The sequence below is a fragment of the Dasypus novemcinctus genome, chromosome 9, assembly GCF_030445035.2.
Source record: "Dasypus novemcinctus isolate mDasNov1 chromosome 9, mDasNov1.1.hap2, whole genome shotgun sequence".
NCBI lineage: Eukaryota > Metazoa > Chordata > Mammalia > Cingulata > Dasypodidae > Dasypus > Dasypus novemcinctus.
This window is the reverse complement of record NC_080681.1, coordinates 99,555,319-99,561,318: the sequence shown is the minus strand read 5'-3', so window position 1 is coordinate 99,561,318 and position 6,000 is coordinate 99,555,319. Positions and strand designations below refer to the sequence as shown.

General features: G+C 38.5%; 1 protein-coding gene across 4 annotated transcripts in view; it reads left to right on the top strand.

The window, feature by feature from the left end:
- Positions 1-3,405: 3,405 nt before the first annotated feature.
- The window catches only part of ZMYM1 (zinc finger MYM-type containing 1), a 29,393-nt gene continuing 26,798 nt past the window's right edge, over positions 3,406-6,000 (top strand). The window contains exon 1 of one of the 4 annotated variants that reach the window (XM_058303925.2): positions 3,406-3,510. The gene's annotated coding sequence lies outside the window, so the exon portion shown is untranslated. The remainder of the gene's footprint in view (positions 3,511-6,000) is intronic. The other 3 variants (XM_058303926.1, XM_058303927.1, XM_058303928.2) reach the window with 3 other exon arrangements.

Below are 6,000 nucleotides of genomic sequence, written 5' to 3'. Positions count from 1 at the left end.
GCTGGCTTTCCACATACGAGGTCTCGGGTTCAATCCCTAATGCTAGTACCTCAAAAAAATATATTATGTAGAAATACCAGAAATATTAATATTTTAAAAGAAAAAATCAGGATCCAAATATTCCTGTGCATTACAGTTACAACTATGTAAAATATGCATGCATATGGGCAATATCATAGGGAGAAAGAGCACATAAATATAAAAATAGCTGTATATTGAGGCAGACTAGTTAATGGTTTATGGGCTCCAAAACTCAGCAGATTGAATTCAATTCTCTGTTTCAACATTTTCTAATTTGGGCAAGTTATTTAACATCTATTGCCTCAGCTTCTTCATCTGTAGAATGGAAATAATAAGTAGTATCTTAAAAAAAAAAAAAGACTTCAACAGATTCTTTGCTAAAGAGGATAGACAGAAGGCAAATAATCATATGAAAAGATGCTCAGCATACTAGCCATTAGGGAAATGCAAATTAAAACCACAATGAGATACCACTACACATCTATTAGAATGGTTAAAATTTTAAAACATTTTAAAAATGAAGAAAAAAAAACAACCACAACTGACAATACCAAGTGCTAGCAACAATGAGGTGAAACTGGAGCTCTCATACATTGCTGGTGGGAATACAAAATAATACAGACACTCTGGAAAACAGTTTGCCAGTTTCTTATAAAGTTAAACATACAGCAACCCCACTCTTACATATTTATCCTAGAGAAATAATATTTATGTTCACACAAAAACATGTACAAAATTGATTATAGCAGCTGTATTCACAATCACCGAAAACTAGTAACAACCAAAATGTCCTTCAATGAATTATTAGGTGAACAAACTGTGGTAGCTCCATACAATGGAATACTATTCGGAAATAAAAAGAAATCAACTATTGATAGGTGTAACAATTTGAAAGAATCTCAGAGGCATTACGCAGATTTAAAGAAGCCTGTTTTAAGAAGTCACAATTAATGTATGATTCCAAATTTTTTTCAAAGACAAAATAATAGTGACTGGAGTTGATTAGTAGTTGCTAGTGGTTAGGATGAAGGGGGATAATAACATCAAAGAAGTTTATTTTGGGGTGATAATACTGTTTTGTACCGTGATTGTGGTAATGGTTGCACAAATTTACAAATGTGTTAAACTTCCTTAAACTGTATACACAAAAAAGTCTATTCTATTCCATGTTAATTGAAATAATAAAACTTTAAAAACCAAACCAAATGTGCCTTCTTAGTGGAGGCATCTTTCCTTCAGTTCTTGTATTCTTCTTTCTTTCTAGCTGCACTAAGTATTGGGGTAAAACCTCTCCAATATTAAGCTCAGTCAGGTTTTGTCTTTGGTTTAATAGAACCTGTTTCTCTCTCCTTGGCAGTTCTCCAGGGGCTAAAATGAACGATGTACAGTCTTCAACAGAAACCAGCACTCAAAATTAGTCATAAATTGCTAACTTCTGGGCTTTGGACTAGCAGCCATGTATTGCAAAGGTTTTAGCCTATAAACCAGATTCACCCCACAGAATTTGGGCCTACCTGATACTTCTAAAATTTTTAGTTCGTCTCCAACGTTTTTTTTTAAATCAGGCAACGTCATATGAAAATATTTCTAGTTTCTCTTGGAAACTGGAAGCTTGGGCAACACTGGGGCTGCATTCCTGAATAGCAACAATTAGAACTGAGTGGGAACTACCCCTTTAGGCCTAGCATGTGATCTACAAAGCACAGTCAGCAGCGTTCCCTACTCTTACCTATACCTACCTTACTGCCTTAGTTTACTAGTACATCCTAGCTCCTGCAGGTTCCTGGTGTGACAAAAGTTACTGTTCATTTCCAGGTGCTGCGCATTCTCAAGTGCATTTTCCTGAGGTGGGGAAATGCTTTCAGGTTACAATTTCTTATTGGTTTAAGTTTCTTCCCACTACACCTAAACCATCATTACCATATCATGAAGGCCATTTTCTCTAGATAAGATATGGTGAATGGGACTGAAAAGAAGTGAATCAAGCCCCCTATCTCTCAGAGTTCTCCCCTGATCCTTTCTTAATTTAGATTAGAACATAATCTCTTAGTTACTGTAAACTGTTGAGACTTCAGAGCAAGAAAGACCCAGACAACTTGTGGCCTACATCCTAATCTATTGCCTGAAAATTTAGGCCAAATTTTCAGCTCCATTAGTGGGGGTGGTAGAAGAATATCAAAATTGTCACACATTTTAACAGTTCTTGTGATATCACGAATCCTCCATCTTTCAACTTCCAAGGATGTTTGTGATGATGACATCACTTGTTTTTGGAGGCCCACTGGATGACCACTCATTTCTGGGTTCTAATTTAATCTCAGTCATTGAATCACCATGTCACTTGGGGTTAATGACCTTTGCCCTCTGACACTCAGTTTCCCCTGTGGCAAAATGGGTACAGGAGAGGGGAGATAATTTATAGGGGTCCTTTCTAATTCTAACAATCTAAATGAATAGATTATTACTATTTGGAAGGTAAGAGTAACTGTTGGAGAAATTAACGTCAATGACTAATCTAGTATTTAAAATCAACATAGGGTCTGCATTTGAGATTAACTGCAGAAGATATTTAGGGGTTACAACAGCAGGGGTCAGAAGGCTGTTTTGGCCTAGACCTTGCATTCACAAAGGGCCTCTTGATAATAAAGACTTCTGATAATACCTCCTTAACAAATTATGGTAAAATAAATTGGAAAAAAAAAGTTATGGTACAAGACAGAATCACAATAAATTTATCATTCAGCTTTATATTTTTTAAATTGTCCTATTATGATTTTAGGAATGGCACAATTATTTGATGCTATACTTTTTAGGTATTGAAAGCGTTAACTTGTTAAATATAAGCATTTAAAACATACCTTGATTTTTGCAACATTGTTCTGGGATTATTTTAATTTTAATATATTAGGAGTTTCCAAAAATGGAAGCAGACTGAGTATTTGCTTTTCCTTTGCTGATAAATTCCTTTACTGGGAGTTTACTGTTTTGGCACTTTACTAAAATTACTTCTTAAATCCTCACCAGCCTATGACATAGGCACTATAATTATTCCCATTTCAAGGATGAAAAACGGAATTTGCAGAGATTGCCCAATCGCTCCGAATCGCTGTTAGTAAACAGTAAAGTTATCTCATGTATCCAGGAAATCTACCTGCCCCGTCAGAGCTATGCGTCAATGCCAAAATTGTTCTAGCCTTTAAAGGTCCAAATTTGACTACGACCTAGAGTTGGCTTCATTTGTAAGATCCTGGACGAATATTACCCATGGGTGAACCCTACACCACACTCCCTCCCTCTCCCCACTTCCCGCATCCTTTCCTACTCCAAGATTGCCCTTCCCAAACAAGAGTGAAAGGGATACGCCGGTTCGGCGGTGCTGCGCATGTTCAGCCGCAGAGCATGGCGGGAAAGGGGCGGGCCTGCCGAGGCCGTTCTGCGTCGAAGTTTCTTTCAGAATCCTCTCGCGGCGAGCGTCCCTGAGAGAAATTAGTAAGCCTCTTTATGCGGCTCTGTTTTCTGTCTTTATTCCTGTCCAACCCCCATGCCTTTCTGGAGAAGGGCGGAAAGTTTCGCCTGTCGGAGGGAGGACGAAGTGCGGGCTCCGGCCGGGGGTTTTAGGGACGGACTCTTTTGAGTGTGGACTCCGCCGTATGGGGGTCGGGAACTCTGGGCCAGGCCCGGACCTGGATTGTGTTTGTCAAAGTCTCTAACTTTGCCAGCGAAGAATCGGGATTATTGCTCCCCACTTTCAGTGTTTCTTGCCTCTTACCGCATCTGTGTCGTAACTGGGCTTTGAACTTTTGGCTTCTCTTGCGGCCTCCGTTAGTTTCTGAAAAGTTCTTAGACTTTGTGGCTCTCCATTAAGAAGTGATTTTTCAAGCTTTAAAAAATGGCGGGGGAGCGGGTGTAGCTTGTAGGCTTGAGCGCCTGCCTCCCAGGTACAAGATCGCTCGCTCAATCCCCGGTACCTCCTCAAGAAAATAGAAAATCACGGGACTCCTTTTGCAAATGGGATTGTACACGAGAGCTCAGCTAAAAGAAATGAAAGAATTATTGCAAATGATTATTACCCATTTTATAAGTTTGACCCTTGGTGAATTCGGGCTTGAAATTGGGATTAGATGAGGCAAGCTCTACCAGCCTTTATTTCATCACTTTATTTTCAGTGTTTTGCTTTACGGTACAGGATTGAGAATATCGGTTTGCATGGATTATTAGTGTTTGTAAACGGTAATTTTTTAATCAGCTTTCTCGGGATGCAATATCAGGTTAATTCTCAAACTGCACCAGCAGTTTAAAGGAGAGAAGTGGGGAATTTTTGCTTTGAGTCGAATTACTAATAACATCTGACGACAGCTTGTATGTCTCTTGACAAATGTATAAGGCATGGAGCCCCGGACACTTAAAACAAGAATTAGGACCCACACGGTTAGACATTCATTCACTTCAACCATTTAGTTCTTAGGTTAAGGCAAGAGTATTAGAGGAGTAGGTGCTCTTGCTGAAACAGTGAACTTGCTTTTAGAGTTTGTGTAAGTGAACATATACACGCCAGAGTCGGTGCAAAGCTGTAACCTTCCTACTCAGTCAGTCCCTTAGCCACAAAGAATTGAATTATATTCACCCAGATGTCAGGAGAAACTGTTTTCTATAGGTCTATATTAATCTAGCACAAGTTAATTCATCAGAGGTCTCCAAAATACTTTAACATTCGATATCTAACAGTTTAATATATTTCGTATTTTATTTTTAAGTTAGTTTTTATTTTGAAAATGAAATATGAGTGAAAAGTTTGTTGATTCCCAAAAGCACAGTTTGAGAGCTGCTGCCCGGTAAGATAAAGTTGTTTCTTTGGTTTTTGTCCAGTGACCTTCCTGATGTGACCTATGTCTGCTTTTCCAACTTCATCTCCTTACACTAGCACTCTTGCACTTTACCTTCAGCAATACTCTGCCCTTTGTAGTATATATATGTATTTGTGGTTTTGCTTCTGTTGCCTTTATGCCTTGAATGTCTGCCATCACTGCTTGGTATACACTAAATCTAACTCAGATTTCCTTCCTGAAGACTTCGTGTTGATCATCTTATCCCTCATTTCTCCTTTTTACCTTGTATATATTTACCTTGTTGCACTAAAACTATACGAGGCAGAGCATTATATGGGTCAGGACTACCATCTGCAACCCCCATACCTAGGCATCTCATAAATGGGGGCTCCCTGTTGCCTACAGAGCTAAGATTGGTTTGAAAAGCATTTAGCCACCTGCCTCCACCTTTGCCATCAAGACTGCAGAATTCAACTGAATAAAACAAATCTTTGCAAGGTGTAATATATATATAACTATACGGCAAAGAGATAAAAACACTAGTAAAGATCGGGGAAGCAGGGAAACCCAAACAAGGCCATTAATTTCTGCTTGAAGGTGGGAATGAAAGGAAGGAAGTCATAATGCTCTGGGGGAGGTATGACATTTGAGCCTTAAAGGATGCTTAGGATTTTAGTCCACAACCTCCCAGCTGGAGATGTGATCTTAATTTATGGCTTGTTTGCTCTTCCTCTAATTCTTCATACCCAACTCTGGACAACTTTGCCTTAATTCTCTCTCCTCCTTGTTGAGTGTTGAACATTCATGACTGGTAGTTGGTTAGTGAAATGGAAATACATTCATTTGCCAATCATATGTGTAGGCTCATGGCCTTTCCTTTGAGTATGAAGCTACAGTTAACAGTTGGTTTTTGTCTTAAACCAAATTCATAACAGAATTTTGAAGATTCTCCCTTTCAGTTTTTGAAAAGTGAAATAAGCAGTTAAAGCACTTTAAAAATATTTGGAGTACAAAGTCTTTCGGGGTTTTTATGATTTTTTTCCCCTAATCTTCTGTAATTATCTTCTCTATAATTGTCTTACCCCTAATTCTCAGTATTTTTTTTTTTAATGGCCCTTGTTGAGTCTTTTCCAAGCATTCAACTTCTTTTTCA